Source organism: Ostrinia nubilalis, chromosome 4 (assembly GCF_963855985.1).
Source record: "Ostrinia nubilalis chromosome 4, ilOstNubi1.1, whole genome shotgun sequence".
NCBI lineage: Eukaryota > Metazoa > Arthropoda > Insecta > Lepidoptera > Crambidae > Ostrinia > Ostrinia nubilalis.
Genome location: NC_087091.1, coordinates 4,270,965 through 4,292,247, shown reverse-complemented (window position 1 = coordinate 4,292,247; position 21,283 = coordinate 4,270,965). Strand labels below are relative to the sequence as shown.

Here is a 21,283-nt window from a genome sequence, read left to right as displayed (position 1 = left end):
CTTAAAATCTATAATTTGTATCATTTTAATGACTTTAACCTAATTTATTGTGAAGGATTAAAACTGCTTAAGACCTCAATGTTAACTTCTAAACTGAAGAATAAGCTGACACAAGACCAAAAATTCTCACTTACTAATTACAGTGACACGGTCAACATGGAAATCATTTGGGGAAGCCTATGTTTAGCAGTGGACGTCCTGTGGCTAAAATGATGATGATGAATTACAGTGATGTAGTTAGCTACAAAGTAATCATAACAAATATTATCTGACTGATTTGTGTGAAAGAAAAAAATGATTTCAAGTGTATGTGCATCTGCGTGATACAAATTAAAAAGAAATAAATAAATTCTCTATTTAATCATACGACGTTTCTAGGATTAATTAAAAACCAATGTAAACACTATAGGCTAGATAAAATTAGAAGATGTGTGAGATGTGTCCCACTACGCTGGATTTTTGCAATGACTGTCGATTTTTTTATGTACCAATAGTAGAAGAGCATTACCATATCTCTAAATTACCATGCCTCAGTGTAAACCTCGGTTAAAACAATGAATCTCTGCGTCGTTCCGCCCGAAGGATCGTGAACTACGTTGTTGATCATTAACTTTGACTAGTCAGTTGTACATCCCGTACATTCGCTGAAATGCCTGTATATCAACGTAATGCAGTCGCTATTGAAATACAAACAAGCGCTTGGCGAAATTAGCAGCATTGAGATATCGAAATGATAGAATTTAGTAATAATTCAATGTGTTTAAACACTAGAGCATAATAATCTCGAGAATTTCTGTATGTAATGTAACGTAGTACTTACGGTACTTACGAATGATACAATACAGGTACAATACAGGTACAATACAGGTAGGTTCAGTTTCGAAAGCATTTTCATCTATACTAATATTATAAAGCTGAAGAGTTTGTTTGTTTGTTTGTTTACTTGAACGCGCTAATCTCCGGAACTACAGGTCCGATTTGAAAAATTCTTTCAGTGTTAGATAGCCCATTTATTGAGGAGGGCTATAGGCTATACAACATCACGCTACGATCAGTAGGAGCAGAGCAACAATGAAAAATGTTGCGAAAACGGGTTTTCACGCGTACGAAGTCGCGGGCACAGCTACTAGCTAGTATTATTATATGTTTGTTTCGTAAAAGCGTGACACTAGAACATGTCAGTGATCGACTTGATGTTCTGTTACAAGTAAATGCTCTAGTCTATACTCACCTTAAAGGACGGTGGCATACCAAACTAAGTACTATGGCATTTCAAGTCTAATGTCCTGTCAACTATACTAGAATGAATATAAATCTATTGCCTCTCGAACATCAACATCCATCAAGGTTAGGCAAAAGAAACAAGGAAAGATTCCTAAAAAACAAAAAAACCTTTCCTGCTTTCCAATAAAGGAAAATTCCAGATGTTGAACAAAGAACTATTATGAAGATAAAGAATTTTCTTTTGATAAAAATGATTAGATTTTGCTTAATCAAGGAAAGTTCCAAATGACTGACCACTAAATACCAAATATTCATTAAAAATAAATTGGTGAGATATCCTTCTTGCTATTAAAACATATTTTCATGAATTCCAAGAAACTGATGATGTGGATTGTGGACCTTCCGTCCTAAAATAATATACACAATGGAGCAAGGTTTAGTATGCTTATTCCAATTGATGTAAAATTGACTTATGAATATTCTTCATTAAGTATCTACTAAAAGGAGCGTTTAGGCTTATAAAACAATGTCTTAGTTAACATGTTTTGCATAGAACTATAACCGAGATTAAAAACTACTATACTACCTAGTTTTACCCCAAGTACCTAAAACACTTTTTTTCGGGGAAAGAATGCATTGGATTGCAAACCTACCCTACCGGGACAGGGTAGGTTATGTGGGTCTCACCAAGTCAGGCTTTATGCCTTGCGGAAGACCTCGTCGTTTCACCCAATGACGTCCACTGTTGGACAAAGGCCACCCCCAAGGCTTTCCATAATGAACGGTCCTGCGCTGCCCGCATCCAGGTTCCTCCCGCGACCTTTGCCAGATCGTTGGTCCACCTAGTAGAGGGCCTGCCCACGGTACGTTTTCAAGCCCGTGGTGGCGACTCGAGAACTTTTCTGCCACAACGTTTGTATATTTAGCAGTGGCTGAAATAATTATGACAATAATGAGATTAGACATAAGACAGCAGACTACCTATAAGATCTGTGTAACATTACATATAATACAGGGTGGCCCAGAAGAAAATTCACTTTTGAAAATTCAAGTAAACGAAAACTGTACATTTTTGTGGCATGTGGTTACCTTATGAGCAAAGTATACTCTAATAATCCAAAAACTCTGCAGCATTCATCCATCCTGAATCCATTTCGAGGTAACTCTAACGAAAGTTTTCCAAAATTTTGATGTATGTTGACCGAATGTTGTAAACGTCAAGGGAATCATAATTTAAACATGTACGATAAAATTTATAAAAGAAAGTTAATTTTAAAATAAATTGCGCTAAATTTCCTTTAAATTGCAATAGTTAAAGTTCTACAAAAATGTACAGTTTTCGTATCCTTGAATTTTCAAAAGTGAGTGGGCCATCCAGTATTACAATGGACCTTCTGTTACAGTACGAGTACTTATGTATCTTTAGTGATAATAATGTGGTGCCGAAATAATATTACATCCCTAACGAATGAATTATAGTTTGGAAAGGTAACGTGATTTATAGGACCCTCATTTATAATGTCTTTATCTTACTTTCGGAATTGATTTCTGATTGTTTTAAAAGGCCATTTGTAATACCGAAATGTAACTGTTCTTAAAATGTATCGAAGTGAGGAATGGAAATTTAAAATTTCAATGTAAGTGGTATAAATGTACATACCGCCTGCCTTTTTTATCTTAAACGTTTGTGGGTTGTCTGAAAAAGATCGCTCCCTAGCGATAAGACCACCTAAATTGAGTCATTTTGATTTTTTGTTCTTTTTCTTTGTCAATTTAAAGATCAATGCAATAAGTATCTATTCGTAGACGAGATAGATAGATATCTATCTTTACTTTTGTTGAGCTTGATAGTGATATACCTACATGTACTTAATGTTGTCACCTTTGTTTCATCTTCTTCCTCTTATCCTGTCGACAAAAAACCTACACAGTGTCAGCCCAAAACTCCGCTACAAGAGTGACGTAGTCAGCAGCATTCATTAAATCCTCCTGCGTGCAGTTTCAGGTAAGAGGTCAAATTATTTTACAACATACACGTCAGAAAGATTGATGCAAAACTGCTGACAAAGGCCTTTGATCGCAAGGGGATCAATACTCATTCCATCACAAAGCTCTGTTATTACTACAACCGATTTTGAATGGATATAAATATGTTTGCAAAACGATTTCAAACAAAGACAAGGGCTAGATTGCCTCCTTGGCTATGGGAGAGTTCCCACAGGAAATTCGAAATGTCATAAAGATTTAATATGGAGCCTCCGCACAAATCGCAACCCCTTTGTGATTTTTCCCGAGAATTCGATATGATTTGCTTTGGTATGGTTTATTTACTTTCACTGACGTTTCTGAGAAACTAATTATACTGTTTTCTGGTTAGGTATAGGGTTAATTGATTTTGTTGTTTTTTTTTTGTAATTTATACAGGGTGGAATTTTGTAATGCCACCTGGAAGGAAAATGTTCCTAAACTTTACCCAAAGAACACATACCTTTATTTTTGGAAAGAAAGAGAACTGCATTCAAAGGTTAAAACTGGGTTATCAGTATCAGTTAAAAAGGATGCTTTATTTGTAGAATCAGCCTGTCTTTTAATAATCACAAGGGCGGTCACTGACTCTGGTCTGGAGGTAAGCTCTAAGATCCTGTCTCCCTGCACATTGAGAGCGTTATCTCGCTCGACTCGCCGCAGTCTCGTGTGATCATACAATTGCTTCGTTATCCTGAACTAAGCTTTAGCTACAACTTTATTAGTTTGGTACTGTTTGTTTTACAATATTGCAGTAATTTTAATTTAAAAGTTATGAATGTTTCAAATTAACGAGGTCAAAAATCTTCAGTTACGTTTTTCAGAAATTGTTTTCGTGCAACGAAATTGAATAGGAATAATATAGGTCTGAAACCGGGACTGGCTTTTTTGAAGAAAATTCCGCACAGATAATGATACCTACAGCAAGTTTATTTCGTGCAAAGACCAAAAATTCGTGATAAGAACAAAACATCCTGACACATAAATAAAATAAATATTCTAGAGCCAGTTGGCTCTAGTTTCAGCCAAACAAAATTATTCTATTAAAATAATAAGTTGGAATTAAGTAATTACCTACATTCAGCAATGTGTAGATACTATTTAGCGATTTTAGAATATCTATTGACAAATTACAATAATTTGTACCAAAATGCTACACTGTTCTTAAATACCCCCAGTACCCTCATTTCCCGCGTGTGTTCCTAAGTTGAGCCCTAATTTTATAGCCTAGCTTTTTAGTCTATTTTACCGAGCAGAGCCGCGTAATGGGGTTACCCATTAGCCCTGGTATTGTTTGTTTCAGTTAGGTAGCCGTCTGATTGCCTTGCTTTATGACTGGATTTGGAGATTTGATTTATTGAGGATTATTACAAAAATACTTTATTTGACGTAAGCTCATATACTTTTTTGTTAAAGTCGTGAAAAATTCGTACTATAAAAGACATGTCATACTGGATGCGGTCTGTGGTCAGGTCAATAATCCCATGATGCGGGTTGCGTTCTTTTTGACCTGAACGTAGACCGTATTTTGTATGTCAAATCCATAAGGGCAACAGGGGAAGATAGAGTGTATAGTCGACAGTAGATATACACACCCTTATAAATAAAAAAGTTACTCCTAGGATGAACACTGGATTAAAATGACATTTCCATACTAAATGACAACTTAAGCCAGAGATCAACTAGGGTTTAACTTTTATTAATAAGGGGGACAGAGTTTTGTTGTAAAATCACATCTGTTACAACTACTAAAGCTCTAGTTTATCTTGACGTCGCTTGTACATTATGCATATTAAAGGTATCATGGATAACTTCAATGAATCCGTACTTAGTTGCATCCAAATGGATACAAATGATAAAATTAAAACCGCTCAACAGTATAGTTCAGGGAAATGCTTCTAAAACTCATCGTATGAACGAGTAACCGTAATTTCATTGCAGATGGGAAACAGCGGAAAATTTGTTGAACACTGATATACAATCTACGGACCCTGAGGTTTCTCTCGCGTGCAAATTGTAACAAACGCACGTACGGGGAGTTGAACAGGGTAATAGTACGTGGTTGGGCCTATGTCCAACTTTCTTCTCTTCCTTTTCTTCGGTGGCTCCAACTCTCAAATTATCTGGCTGCATGAGATGGTTTCCCACTAATCTGTTTATCGGATTCGGGGCCAGCACCTTCGCAGGAGCCAACCTTCGCGAAAAACCTCTATGGAAAATTAAGAAAAAACTCTATGTTGTCTTGGAACGTCTGTCAATGAAGTCAATGTGAAAAATCCGCTGAATTTTTGCTGAAGATATTGAAATAATCAAAACCGCAAGAAATATCGACGGGTCGACCCTCGAAGCCTGGTCTCCGTCTCCTGATCCGCAGGTTGGTGGTTTCCGTTTTATGCAGCTGTATTTTTGAGTTGTTTGGGAGTCACCAGCCGACCCCCGCATCATCTTTCTTCCCCGCAATTTTTATTCCTGGTGTGGCTATTTACACGCCACACCAGTACGAGTAGCTAGGATTGTTGGAATCGGCTATTTAGAGCTTAAAATAAATGACAATATAGTACAGGTTACGGACTCGCTTTTGTAAAGGTTTAAAGTAATGAAAACAAGCCAATTATGTACTCAGGCGTTTTTAATTTTGATAGTTGTAATCATCATTAACGCTACACGCATGTCATTGGACATGGATTCCTTGACCATGTTATACGTACCTTTTTTTATCCACAACGAGGAAGCTCTTGGTCTGTATCTCACCTGATGATAAGTGATGATCAGGCCGAAAGTGGAAGCGAGCTTCACCCGGAATCCTCAACCACAGAGGAACTGGCTATCTTACCTCTAACTGCCGGAAAACAACAATGCTGTTAACATTGTTGTAACCTGCATGTTAAAATCGGTAAAAGTGTCCAACTAATGTAGGTACTTGTTTGTTTTTAGGACACAAAACACTGAATCTAGCGTCATTAAAAAGAGGGAAAGGGAGTAAATTTAGGGTGCTTTTTATGAGGCACCTTTAGAAGAATATTTTAATTGTTTGCAGTGTCATGTGTTTTTAAGGTAAATGCACACCAGTTTAATAAGGAAATCTATTTGCTATTTATTTTTAAATAAAAAATATTAACGATCCTATTTATGATTAAAATGTTAAAAATATCAAAAGCCATAATAAATGTTGTTAAAAATAGCACCATCGTTTTATTATGTTTTGAACTCATCAATTTCATTATGGGATAAACATCATCCTCTTTAAAGACGGGGCAATTTAATTATACCCTAATTAAAGGGAAGTTTTGGGCTGCTTCAAGTTCACTTCGTAGTTCAAACAACTCACCATCTTTTTATGTAGCTTTAGTCAAATTCTTCAAGTAGCTTTAAACATAATATGACTTAATTAGATTTCTTGAAATTTCTATTTTCGATTCTTGACCAAATGTTATTTTTAAGATAGAAAGTTACTAAAGAACATAATCCAGGAATCAGTGATTGAGTAAGTTTGCGGTGTTTCCATTTAGCACTTATTGATTTGAGTTATTATAAAGCTTATAATAAAATCTGTATAATGTAAAAAAAGTTATTTGTAACACAAGTAAGGCAGAGCAAGACTGGTTGTTGGAAATCCTTGGGGAAAGCCTTGCAGTGGACGTCATTTGGCTGAAACGAACGAAGTATCCCTTACTCAAACTGTTAAGGGTACATTCAGATTTGAGGGTTAACACCCTGTTCATTTACCAGCAAATTAGCGGTTAAGGATTCTAATTATGGAGTTTACAACAAGTTAACTTAACCCTCGTTTCTTAAACGTTTTGAAATTGTTACCCCTTGGGCCGCTTATTAATATTTCGTAGAACTCAACGGCTTACCACGCTTAACAGTTTAGCTACAAAAGTAACTCTTATTTTGTTGAGAATAGGATTCCTTTTTTCATGTTTTTATTTTTGTTATGTGTACCTACACTACACGTGTTTTTTAGTTCAGAGTGGCTAAATATTCAAATTCTGAGTAAATAACTTTATTTGTTGATTTGAAACGCAGTTAATTAATTTTTTTATACACAACAGGCAAACTCTTGGCCTGCATCTCACAATAGAAAAAAATTGAGTTCTGATCGAAGCTGGAAGCGAGCTTCACCTAGACTTATTAGCTAGGATAAAATATTGGATTTCGTTGTCAAGACTATTCGCGAATTCACTAAAGGTAATTCCCAAAATATTATACTTATTGGATACGCTTATCTCAATCATAAATAAGTAAGTTGTTAAATATGTATCTTCAAATTCCAAGGGACTGTAGGATTTAGGATTTAAAAGTAAAGTAATATCTGTCGGTCTTGATATTCAATTAAAGAAGTCTCAAGTCTAGACGGGCTTAGGATGAGCGAAGATAAGTCCTTTCCATCAGTTGAGGATCCAACCCTCATCATTTTGACAAACTCCTTCCTCCCTTTTTCTTTATGAAAAAGAAAAACGTAAAGGTTTACAAGTTTTGATGATCCAAACTAGAATCAACTGTCAAACAATTCCGTTGTGCCATTTGATTGCGAGTCTAAAGGACCTTACACACCAAGCCCGCCGACCGCTTTAATTCAAAGGACACGCAAGTCGTCAACTTTTGACACGTTGTCAAAGTCGCCGACTCATCTACAAGTCGGCGACTTTGACAACATGTCAAAAGTCGGCGAGTTTGGTGAGTAGACTGCATTGGTTACTTCTAATAGAGAAAGATGAAACACTTTCTAGTAATCATCATCATCAACAGCCCTTTACAGCCCACTGCTGGACAAGAGCCACCTCCACTTTTTACTTTAATGGAGGGTTTTGCCATTAATATCCACGCTTGGCAAACGGATTGGAGACCGTTCTTCGATCGTTTCTAGTAATTGTGTCATTATAATGATTGTTTATCTTTAGTTGCCTCTAGATAACTTTCTTATAAATCAGATTTGATCCCTAATATCTCGGATCCCAAAACACATTCTCATAAACACTAGACAAGTTTAGTGTTATTGTTCATATCATCAGAGTTAATAACAGCACTCATTCAGCGTCACAATAGCTGAAGGCGATATATCAAGACGACCATTCAGGCAAGAAACAACGTCAGATCAACTCGCACCCTTAGAATGAAAGTGACCGAATCCAAAAAAATCAATTTGTGGTAAATGAACAAGAAAGTCTTCAAAAAAGTGTTGTCTTGAATACATTTTACTATATCTCTTTCGTATTCTGTCGCATTTGATTGATTTTAAGTAGATTTATGGATTAACCTTTTGAGTTAACATTGGAATAGTATTTTTTTTGTAATTATACTTTATTTAGTATATATTTTGACATAAAATATAAAGTACTTCTAAATTAAGTCACTTTATTACAAAATACTTTTGAAACTGATGAGATTTTTTATTAATTACGTCTGTTTATGACGCATATTGCAAATGAATCTGTTGACATAAGTCATTACTATACTGAATGTTATGTGAATATAAGGTAGTGAACATGGGCGTAGCCACGGTGGGACAGGGTGGGGCAAGTGCTCTAACCTGTCAGGTACCTAACCAAACCTAAAAAAATAATTATCTAGGTACTAACTACAATACGATGTACACTACCAACTACTTTTTGGGTGAAAGATTTCTTGGTGTAGGTAGGTGAGCAATAAGACAGTGTTGGATAATTCGAATTACACATTCAGATATTGGGTGCTATAAGGTAGCCTTTTTGTATGAAAAAAACTAACCGAGGTATAGCCCAAGGGTATAGTTTGCTTCTTAGTCGTTCGTTTCAGCCGAATGACGTTTACTTATTGCTGGACAAAGGCCTACTCCAAAGATTTCCAAAACGACCGGTCCTGCGCCGCCCGCATAGGCACCTCCCGCGACCTTCACCAGATCGTCGATCCACCTAGTGGAGGGCCTGCCACTACGTCTTCCAACTCGTGGTCGCCACTCGAGAACTTTTTTACCCCAGCGGCTCGTCAACTCTGTGAGCTATGTGCCCCGCCCACTGCCACATGATTTTAGCGAATCTGCGGGCTATGTCACTTTGGTTCTACTGCGGATCTTCTCATTTCTGATTCGATCGCGCAGGGAGACTCCGAGAATAGCACGCTCCATCGCCCTTCTTATGAGGCCCATAGAAAGCGACCATGTCTCAGAGCCTTAAGTAGTCACTCAACACAGACTTTTGTTTTGAGACACTGCGGCATTTCAGACGTGAGAATATTGCGAAGCTTCCCGAACGCAGCCCAGTCTCAGCTCAGACCTATTTCTCGAAGTTGGACCTACCTAACTGGATTGTCCCAGGTACACTTAATTGTCAACGACAAGTGTAGTCTCCAACTTTCAGAGGTGTGGGTTACAACACGGATATTTGACATGATTTTCGTCTTGTCCATGTTCATTTTAAAAACCATTTGTTGAGAAGCTCTTCATCCATAGAGAAGCCATCGCTCCAAGGTGATGAAGTCTTCGCTCTGCCCAGCGCTCATCCAGCTCCAAAACCCCGAAAGCTTTTATCTCGAATTGCGAAATCTTTTATCTCGAAATCTTTTCAAATGCCTAGGAGACTACGGAAATGTGGACGAATGCAATGACAGGTTCGTGGGAATTGTCCAAACGACTGGGTCTAAGTTCTTTAAAACCCGTCGTTCAAAAGGAATCAAAAAGATCTCTGACCTCACCAGTAAACTTATGGAAGAGACAAGAAACTTGGTTCTGCAAGTATACTCAACTCGCGACCTACGCCAATTTGATACAGACCCAATTAAAGAGGCGACTGAGCGTAACAAGGGCTCTATAGCAAGAGATCTGTCTGTTGGCCAAAGCCAACTGACCAAGCTGAAGACCGAGGATGGCAGAGTCATCTCGTCGGGGCCTGAGATATTGGAAGAGGTTGAGGTTCTACGGAAAATTATCACGAGTGTACGCACACCTAATCACAAATCTAGCCGAAGACCCAAGAGCTAGATTGATCCGACACTATAAAATATCTCGGACGTCAGTCTGTGCGAGATTAGAATGGCTCTCAAACACCTGAAAAACAACAATGTACAGGGTGATGATGGAATGTCTTTGTTTTCATTATCAGTTTGCATGTTTGGAGGTGTTATTCCCATCAAACTAAACATATCTTGAACTAACTCGTCTTGATGTTATTTTGACTATAGAGTAAGAGCTAGTGAACGTCAGACCTACGTCATTTTATAAAAGAAAAATTAGAAATATTTTCCCCAACACTCACACAGTTTTGACAGTTCCAACTCCTTGCCAGACAGTTCTTTAGGGTAGCTCTAAAGCTCCTAAAGCCACGATGACCCAAACTTCATAATTCACCAACATTATAACCTATATTGGGAGCATACGCTGACAAACTTTCAGCTTTTATAAAATGACGTAGGTCTGGCGTTCACTAGCTCTTAGTTTACTAGTAAACTTGTGAAGTAAAGTCTGAAACAACACAACTTATTAAATTCTTAAGTACATAAATTTATGCATATCTTAAACAAATTTTATATTAAAGTGACATATTCCAAAAATATGTTAATCGGTCCTTTTTATTTTTTCTTCTACACAGGCGCAATATCAAAAATAACAAAACTAAATTAGGTTAGTTCAGTCATAAATAGTCATATTCGTAAAAGTGTCGTGTATCCTTCATTTATATTTTTTAACTAAACAGACCGAATCCATAAATGAACACTGAATACTCTAACATATTTAGTTTAAATACAGACCTATTTATTAAAAGGTCACTTTATGACAAAAAAATCATGAACTTACCTTTACAGTATTTTTGTAATAAACAGATATAATTCGAGATCCGCCGATGTTTTACACGTACACTCGCAAGCACCGCCGACGTAAAACTAGTTCTGCCTCTTTCATACAATATGCATACATGAAAAGCGGGACAAGTGAAAGAGACCGAAGTATGCGTTGCTCTGCCTTTACTAAGAGATAGGTCACTTTATCTATACAGGGATATAGAGCATGCTTTATAAGGTCAGTTTATGGTGAAATCGAGAGTAACAGGAATTTTGAGTTAAGTCACTTTCATTCTAAGGGTGCGAACTGTCCCGGACACTCGCGCCACTCGCTGTACGGATTATAATTGGCTGGGATGGCAGCCACAAAGATGCGAATAGTCTTGAAGTGCGCCGTAATTTTTTTTCGAAAAGCCTCGAAAGCCTAGTAAATCTTTATTTGTTATAAAATTAAATATGCTTGTGTTACGAATCTGTTCACCGCAATCATTAATAGTCAAGCGGCTGCGGCCAGTTCTATTTCATGTACCTATGATAAAAACTTGCCTAAAATTCATTCTTAGGCTGCATAACGTCTTCCGGCCTTAAATAAAGTGCATCACTATAAAAATCAGAGTTGATTATTTAAATAAAACCAGTCTCTGATTTTATTCATGCCACTAACATCTTACAAGTTTGAAAGTCTCACAGTGTGGTGGCGTTAAGTTTACAAACTTTGCATCATTTTGTTGCACGTATCGATTATTTGTTCCTCGAGCAAGAATGTAGGCACACGCGAACTGATTAGGAACTTTCTTCATCTACTTCGGCAAGAGAGTAATACTGAGTTGCACCCTTGCACCACTTAACTTTGACCGTAACTATAACGATAACCGGTGTTTTTTGTATGAATTTTGACAGATTTTTGACGTTTGTCAAAGTTAAGTAAGATGGTGCAACCCAGCCTAACTTTTAGAAACATTTCATTTAGGTACTCGTACACGCTCTATCATCAAAGGTGTTGTTTTATTTACTTTAAGGAACGCATAGTGGATAAAACTAGTTTACCTGAAGGTCAACGGGTTCTTTTCTGTGTACTTACCATAATTATAAGTTTATTATAGGTGTGCTTGCTAGCGAGTGCGTTAAAAATCTATGAAGATTTAGGGGCGCTGTATAATATGTCATACTTTTAATGTAATTTTTTTATGCAGTCGCTAACACACCTAATTAAAAAACAGTGGTGTGTAGCATTATTGTCAAATGTTTTCCGTCATCACGTCAGTCGCAACTCTGTGGCAACCGCTTCTTCGGCGATGTCTCGTAACATCAAAATGATTTTGATTTCTGCCTCGCCTAATAAGCCAGTGTAGTGGTAAATAAAATGGGGAGGCATATTGTTTTTGCGATGAAAATATACGACTCAGTGCCGCTGTTACACGCGATATTTGTTTTTGGGACGTATTTGAGTAGGGTAGTGGAAAACAAGATAAAATCGAAATCATGTTTTGTTGTCATTTCCAGGGCCCAACGAATATTGTTTTAGCGATATGCGCAATAAATTAAAAAATTAGGAAGCCCTTATATGTATAGGCAATGATATAACTGTCTCATCAATTGTTTTATAATTATGGTCAATTGTTTTTTAAAGCTAAAATTTAAAACTATTGATTAATAAATTCTTCTATTCGTAAAATAGTCGACTGATTTTCGAAATGCCATCTAATTGCGAATGTGGCATTGCAAGCAGTTGTTACAGTTGTATGTCGTCAATTGTTTTAACAAAAGAATGCGGGAAGGGATGTTGTCACATCATTAAATCTTTCAGCTATGCTGTAAAAGCATTTTTCCCGTGGCAAAATTTACGAAACTAGTATTTAAACATTATTGTCAAAGCGCGGTATGTGAAAGTATTTTGTAAGTTATGAAAATATTATGTGTAGTCAGCACAGAAAAAATCCGGTGTGCTTTTGATAAAAAACCCGAAGATCATAAGTATCTAATTTTGCACTATTCTATACCATATGTATGTAAGTTGTTTGAAGTAGTTAATATAAACACTGTTTGTTTATGTCTTGCTGAGAAAATTAACTCAGCAAAGCTACAAGTTTACACCAGTAAATCTCATTTAAACTGATAACAGTTAAGTGAAGTTATAAAATATGGAATGAACCAAGTTTAAAGCCGCGACCTTTCCTTGATTTATTGGTTTAATACAATTTTAAACAATAGGTATTGTATTTCCAGTGCGAAATTGAATTAATAACTCAAGTTGCGTGAGATTTTGTTCATTCATGATACTGGTTTCAATGAGCGTGTGGTATAATACCGAACTTGAGATATTGTTTCCACCCAAGTTTTATTACATACAAGTTTATTTTGATGACCTGATGGCGTAGTGGTAGTGAGTCACTTTATATATGACTGTCTCAGGTTTGATGCTTGTTGAGTAAATTATTTAGGTGTCCTCTAAATTCTGATCTAAATAAATAAGTAATTGAAATAGCCGATAGCCTTGGATACCTATTCTATACGATGCCATCAGAGTCACAGTTAAAAACAGTCAAAAGGCAACAAGGGGAAATGTAGTGTCGTGTGACCCCAGAGAAGAACAAATTTAGAAAAGCATTAGCTACAATTACAAATATTCTATCAACGTTTTTAGACCACAATACAAACAATCAACGTTCACAAAATCATAATTAAAAGCAAACAGCAAAGTTTGATTTGTTACTCAAAGGAAAAAGTAGGTCTAATATACCATTATTGAACCACAGGCGATACCAATAAATAAATTGGATACATTTCGGAAAGAGCACAATAATTTCCGATTCATTAACCATCAATGGCGGTTGGGTCGTTAATTCCTGAACAATGTTTAGTAATATTGTGTTTCAATGTTACCAGCAAAAATCAAACGCTTTACATAAATTCTGATTTGCAGACTGATTTATTTAAACTTGTTAAATCGAGTTTAACTTGAACAGTTTGGAAGGTCGAATCCAAGCTTTGAACTCGGTTTAGTGCGTAAACTAGTTCCCATCCTAATCGTGTTTAACCCTATACTTGGCAACGACGGTTTTGCTTAATATTTGTGATTTACACTATAAATATTGGATTTATGATGAGTAAAAATCATGTAAAAAATACGAAAAAAAATCTTAGGTATGTAGTTTTGGAAATATAGTATGTATCTTTAAGTGCACATTGCCAGCTTTGTAGTAAATTAAAATATGGTTTATTTGTTAGTATAAATTAGTTATTTAAATGAAAATTACTACAAAACCTTAAGATATTCCTTATTTGAAAAACAAAAAATAAATATCTTTTACAAAAAACTGAAAACAAAGTAAAAAAAACACTTCAAAGTATGTAACACCTTGAAAGTATAGCTGCATTTGGATGTATGAGAACCACTCCATCAGCGTCGTTGGAGTACCTCCTGAACCTCAGACCCCTCTTACCATCCAGGAGAAGCAAATGCAGATAGAACACATGGGAATCTTGCAAGACCATCAAAGAAATACCAGGGGTATTGATGCCAACTGGTACTGAACTGTGTTCACGTCTTTGATTGAAGATAATTAGATATTCAACTTATAGTGGAAACACAAGATAGCGGAAATGGATCTCTGGAACTCTCAGGGAAACTATGCAGCAGTCGAACTGGCTAAAATTCTTCAATCACCAGCTTTATAACCAAATGCATGCAGCAGCTTGGACAGGCTGCTCGCTTTTTGGGGTGATTTGGGTTGGTTGGAGTAGGAAAATAACCACCCAAGAGAATCAGGAGGCTAAGTGCGGCTTCTAATTCATCAGCTGAAGTGTCACCGCTAATGACTTTTGTCCTGGTTCGAGATTTTGGAACCATAACTAGCATTTTGCGCGCCTGATTTTGTTGCTGCAGCACTAAGTTGTTCATAAAACAACCATTCTTTAGTAAATGAATTAAAACTCACATCAGTATATTATAATTTACAGCTTTAAATATTACTAACGAATAACATATCCCTTTTTTATGCGATAAAATCTATGAAAAAATCATAAAATAGAGTCAACGAGAACCTGGCAATGTGTCTTTAGAGATACATTCAAAATTGAAAGTAAATTATTACGTATCTGACAATGTGCATTTAGAGATACATTCGGACAATCCGCATCGTACAAGAATAATTATATAAGTTTTGGGATGAAAAAACAGCACTATCATCAAGAAACATTTATTTACTATCCATATTACTACAAATAATCACCAATATTCTTTTAAAAAAACACCGAAAATAATAAAAATTATCAGCCGGTGCGTAGGCGCCTGTCAACGGTCTGTCATTTTGCATATTACTGTTAAATCTGTGCAGCCTGTAGCGATTCTATACTGTGCAACACCATCTGTAGTATTTGGGCTAACGTTATATTAAAAAAACATTTGAAAATAGTTTTTGGTTTCTCCCCCATATTTTTGTTTTGGTCAACGTATCTATAAATGCACAATGCCAAGAAAAGGGTTAATGTCTATGGTAAACTCGGCATTTAGTTAAGTTTCTAAAATTTAAGCCCTGAATATCGACTGTGTGTTAGAAGAATTTGTGGTGAATTCTTGCATTTGTATTTAGGTAACTACATTATTGTTTTGATACCTATACCTACTTTTTGAATTCAGTTGAATTATGAAGAAACCAGTTATAAAGATATACAAGTCATCTATTTTTTGCAAATGGGCTTTTATAAGATTTGATTTGATTGAAACTTGCACACCAAGTTTTCATAAGTTATTGTTTTGTTTTGTTTTAATTTTGTGGACGACACGCACAAAAAAAGGCTTTTTTTCAGTTATTGCAAACTTGTGTGAGTACCTTCTAAGCTATACATATTACGAATAATCAGGAAATACAGATACACGTGCTAGGTTCTCAGTAACGGCCAACAAGATTGTATCCCATTTCCAGCATGGTTTCCCGTTAACTGTCCAGGGGAAACGTATTTACCTGTTACAGCGAGAGAACTTAATAGCTTAAGGAAAGCTGGCCGCCCCAACTTTTTGAAATATTGTCCATTTAACTCAACTTTGAAGTGGAATAATTTACAAAACGGACGTTACTGCGTTCAGAATTAGAAGTTGGAGGATAATTTAAATGATGTTATAAAGCAGTTTATTTGGTACCATCTGTAGGTACTGTTGCTTTATGTAAACCTTGTAGTCGTTGTTAAACAAACCCTTTTTGTTGTGTTAATTGTGAAAAATCTAAAACGTTAATATAGGTAACGGTATCGATATAGCCAATGAGCTGCTGATGTAATGTCAATGTCACACTAGAAACGTCAGAATATAGGAACGCGGATCGCGCGCTTTTGTGCTAAGTGACGAACTGACGAAGTGAGGCAAATAATGTGAAAGTTAAGATGGTATCCAGTGTTTTATGAGAATAGATTTACCGGCCTCTAATAGTAGAAATTATATGGAATGATAGAATAGCAAGGGCTGTGTACTCTTCACTGTCACTGAGTCAATACCACTTTGTTTCCTACAAGCAACTCTTTCACGATAAAAGCTACTCGACTTTGGTTGGAATGTTGTCTCGAAGAGTCGGAAACAAAAGTGTCGTTTCAATCCAAGTTACGAGTACGAAAACACATGTTTCCTTATTGTGTAATATTTAATTATTTAGATATTAATTAACACCGTTGGTTGCTAATTTTGGGTAGATCGTTTGTCTAATCAGAAACTTGATACGTTCAAAAGAAAATCACAAGCTAATTAGGTAATATTACCGCATGGTTAAATTAACAAGATCTATTCAATTTGACTTGTGGGTGTTAAAACAAAAGATTCCAGCATTTTCAATCTTCTTCTTCTTTTCGTGTCGACAACAAACCTACACAGTGTCAGCCTAAAACTCCGCCACAAGAGTGGCGTTGTCAGCAGCACTCATCAAATCCTCCTGAGTGCAGTTGATTGGGCACTCGGGGCACGACATCAGGTGCTTCATTTTCAATAACTTGGCATTTCATCTCAGAAATCCTCCTGATTTTACCAAATCTCCACAGTGAATTTTGTATCGTCAGCACTCTGCATCTGACCTTTACTCCTTTTCAGATGATTTACGGGTGATACAGGTGCGTGGGTGTTCGTTCATGCACTTTCACGACGCGTAGGAAGTTATGACACCGTTTACGTAGAACGGGACTTAACATGCTTTTACTCTTTTAGTTGGGGCGGAAAGATTTTTTTAAACAATATTTGTAATTTGTATTGCCCAAATTACTAATTGTCCCGTTAGCCTCTCGTACTAAGCTAAATATATTTGTATCACGAGTGGGCTCACCACAATAGTCGAGCGGCGGCGGGGTTAGAACCCGCGTTGTATTATACATATATTTTTAGTACATCAATTAGCATTTTTTTTTTAGGTTTCTCGAATTCAGATCAGATGCAGGGTAATACCTACTTTAAGTCTATTTATTCTTAAATATCATTCTTTCTTGAGACTACTCGTTAAGCGGTCAGTTCCGGTCACTGCCTCAACATGTGAGCCATTTTTATGTCGGCTCTAAAACCCACACGGTACTATTTTTAGCATTATAATTGAGACCAGGGTACGGACCTACCCAATGTTGGTGCGAATCGTTTTTTTGCATTAAAAGGAGCTTGGCCTTAGGAACATACTCGTAGTTGAAGAAAAAAATTACAATCATCGTAATAATAATATTTAAATCAACAAAGAGGTGTTTGAGAATCGCACGGATTTTGAAACAACTTTTGCTTACCATAAACCTACGTGGGTTCTAGGGCGGGTGAGCGGCGAACATCTACAAACGAACTGCGAACATCTGCGGACGAACACAAATATTGCTCGCGAGCAAGTCACGACACCTGATTGGCAAAATAGTTGTCCAGCTGAGGTTATATGACCAAGTCTTCCTGGAGACATTTTTTACTTTTGTAGTATAAATAGAGTATGAATAAACCCTGAGTATGAACAGTCGCCCGACAAACTAGGGGTCGTGGATTCGATTCCCACCACAGGCAGTTCGATATATTCAAGTTATTTAACACTAATAGTATGTTAATATAACATTATTATTAACCCCGTTTAAGCCACAAGCTATTAAAACATGTTTTTTAATTAGTTTTCTTTTTAATTCCTTCCGTAGCTGACTAGCATCACCCCTGTTAAACAAAAGTTAAGCAGACGTTTACCTCGCAACAGACTGGGCACATTGTAATTTATATCATTTCATAATTCCCAAGTTTAACGCGCTCAGTGTTTTACTGCTCATTCCTTCTCTTTTGAACAGTAATTTAGAAACTTTTTAATACGCATACTTTTTGTTTTAGGAATGGCAGACGTGCTCCGACATATTTCTTTGTTTCTTAATGGATTCCTCGTTTAACTACTTGGATAACTTTGACTTTGTTGAGAATGTGACCTTTTTAAGTCGAAACAGCAATTATTATTACGTCTTCATTATTGGATGATAATAGCATATTATTATGTAACAAAAAAGTTTGAAATCTTATAGATTAAATAGCTGAACGGTGAAGGGGTCGGACTGGCCGACTCGTGATCCGGGGAACGCGGGTTCGGTCTCCGCCGCCGCTCGACTATTGTGGTGAGCTCACTCGTGACACAAGCTTAATAATTAGCCTAGTACAATTAGCATACGGGACTATTAGTAAAATAACAAGTTACTAATAATATTTTTTTTAAATCTTTTTAAAAAAATACTGCATACTGCTACAGGCACAATTTTTTCTAGCTGTAAGTACCTATACCATAATGGAAATCCCGTGACGTCACTTGATGCTTTAAATTAATACTCGTTGTCTCATGTGCAAGTTATAACGCGCTCAGCTAATTCCAATAAAGTAAGTAACTCTACCTCAAAATGAAACTATTGCGAAAAGTGAGTAGATATTAAGACGGCTTGTCCTCTGGAAAAGTTCTTTGAAGTATGATAAAAGAGAGTGCTTACGTTATTTTCCACAATATTCTTGTAAAGAATTACTTTCATCTTAATGTCGTCTATTATTAAAGAGTTTGAGAAATGTCACCCCATACGTAAAGGTTATTGAGATTTTCCAAAAAGCAAAATATACCAAAACCCTATTATTTTCAAATGAAAATGGAGTAGGCTTAGACACATTTTTAAAGGTTGTAAAACTTAATCAATTAAATTACTTATTATTAATATCTAAGTTCGTTCGTTCGTTCGTTTCAGCCACAATACAAATATCTAAGTATATTCACACTTTCGAACAACTTTTAAATAAACAACTTTAAAACATTACGAGTACGGTATAAAATTAGGTCTTCAACTTTTCACAAGCGTAGGCGACCTGTTTAAATACAGTGTGAGTCACGTTAAAGTGCACATATGAAAATAGATGAAACTAGACCTATTTTTATCGACAAAAAAGAGGTCAAAATTTTTTTGAATTTTTTTTTAAATTTTTTATGGAATTTTTTTTCTTCCAATTACTTATTGTAAAGAAAACGTAATAACTTTTGAACTAAGCGGTATATCCTGATAAAATAAAAACAGTAATAATGCTAAATAACAGGTGATACTAAAAAAAAAACATAAAATACACATAAAAGGCCAACAAATAATAAAAAATGATACTTTTTGAAAAAAATCTGCTTTTAAATTCGTGTTTTTTTGGTTATTTGATAAATTTCTCCAAAAAATGCCCGTATAATAGGTGGTTTTTATTACTTTGTATTATTCTCTATCGTATTACTTTCGTAAAACTAAAAATCACATGTCTCTATCCCTATCACAACGTCTGCAATGATCGTTTGAACTAAGCCTCTCCGGGCGCGCCATTCAACGCTTCGTTAACAACGAAACTAAAAATTGCTCAAGATTTGTAATTTTGATAAAGACAAGTTAGATTTAAAATAAAAACAAAAGATTTCGAGGTAAAATAAGCATTTTAGTTTAAATAAAAATTGTCCCTACATGTAGCGGAGAAAAATGTTGTGGCAGGCCTTTGTTCAAACGATCATAGCAAATGTTGTGATAGGGATAGAGACATACGATTTTTGGTTTTACAAAGATAATACGATAGAGAATAATACAAAGTAATAAAAACCACCTGTTATAGGGGCATTTTTTGGAGAAATTTAGCAAATAACCAAAAAAACACGAATTTAAAAGCAATTTTTTTTTCAAAAAGTATCATTTTTTATTATTTGTTTTCATTTTTTGTGTATTTTATGTATTTTTTTAGTATCGCCTGTTATTTGGCATTATTACTGTTTTTATTTTATCAGGATATACCGCTTAGTTCAAAAGTTATTACGTTTTCTTTACAATAAGTAATTGGAAGAAAAAAAATTCTATAAAAAATTAAAAAAAAATCTCAAAACATTTTTGACCTCTTTTTTGTCGATAAAAGTAGGTCTAGTTTCATATATTTTCATATGTACACTTTAACGGGACTCACACTGTATAGACAAACATTAACAACTTACGATAGGTTAAGCACTAAAAATACGTTTACACATAAGACTAGTCCTGAAAGGGTATGCTCGGATAAAACTCCATTCAACTCGATTTTAGTTTTATTACTTTGTTTAGGAGTTGTGCCAGTTCAACACGGAATGACGCTTACGTTGCGAACGCGTGTAACGTAACTCAGAATGTAGAGTGCCCGTGTAAATCCCAAACTTCTAATGTACATGTAAATTTTTATATTAAAGTTTCCCAGGCAAGGTTCAAAATGCAACGTGGTACGATATTAAACTCATTTTAAAGTAAATCTGCCGTCAAACGGGGAAACAGCTTGATCGATGCTGCCGATCGGTCTTCTAAAAAGTTTATTGAAGTTTTTATTCTTCTATTTAACTTTGATGGGGACAGAAGCTTACTCACTTATTTACACAAAATAAAGCTAATAAAGAGTTTGTTTTGTTGAACGCACTAATTATTTGAAACTATAGATCCGACTTAAAAAAATATCATCATCATCATTTCAGCCACAGGACGTGTCGTTCACTGCTGAACATAGGCTTCCCCCAATGACTTCCAAATCGCACGGTTGGTAGCGGCCTACATCCAGCGCCTTCTGCTACCTTTATTTGGTCGTCGGTCCATCTTGTGGGGAAAAATGTATTCGTGTTGGATAACCCAATGTGTCGAAGAATATACCAACATGATCACGCTACGACTAAGAAAAGCAGAGCATCAATAAAAAAATGTAACAAAATGAAAAAAAAAGCAAAATATTCTCACGTGCTGGTCGCAAGCAGTTAGACTATACCTACTTGTAACTATAATAATACATTAATTGATC

The 21,283-nt window shown here is 35.8% G+C and overlaps 1 protein-coding gene across 2 annotated transcripts in view; it reads left to right on the top strand.

Annotated features, from left to right (window-relative positions):
* The window catches only part of LOC135088525 (cardioacceleratory peptide receptor), a 122,168-nt gene that overhangs the window by 7,663 nt on the left and 93,222 nt on the right, over nt 1-21,283 (top strand). The window lies entirely within an intron of this gene.